Here is a 552-nt window from a genome sequence, read left to right as displayed (position 1 = left end):
GAAGAGAAACAGAAACATAGAAGTACTAGTAGATCAAAACAGAGAGAAGAGGGGGAAAATACGAGGAGGGGAAGCAGCTGCCAACAGTGGGGCCCTCCTCCCTCAGAGCCGCTCTCAGCCTCCACTCCCCTCACCTGCCTCTGGCCCTGAGACACCAGATGCCATCCTGGCCGACCCATTGTGGAAGGACATTCAGCCCTCAGTGTCTATTTTCTGACCCACAGATGAAAGTGAAAAAGATGAATTTTGCTTTTTTTATGGGATAGCTGTAATCCCACCGTTTCTCTTTCCTCTAAGCCAGGGGGCATCAGAAAGATTTCTACTGGCCACAGACGGAGCTGTTGCCCTGGCTGTTCTTGATTAGTCAGGGCTCCCAGTGAGAAGGGCCTCGGCTTCACAGGCTCCTTATTTCACCACCCCACTCTCAGAAGAGGAGGCCTTCCCTCCACGGTCTCCTCAGGAATCTCAGATTCTAGAAAATAAAAAGAATTTCCTCCTCACAGAAGGCTTAGCCACCCCTGCTTCAGTTGGTTTCTAACCACCAGTGCTAGG

The sequence above is a fragment of the Gorilla gorilla genome, chromosome 3 (genome assembly GCF_029281585.2).
Source record: "Gorilla gorilla gorilla isolate KB3781 chromosome 3, NHGRI_mGorGor1-v2.1_pri, whole genome shotgun sequence".
Lineage (NCBI taxonomy): Eukaryota > Metazoa > Chordata > Mammalia > Primates > Hominidae > Gorilla > Gorilla gorilla.
Note: the sequence above shows the minus strand (reverse complement) of the source record.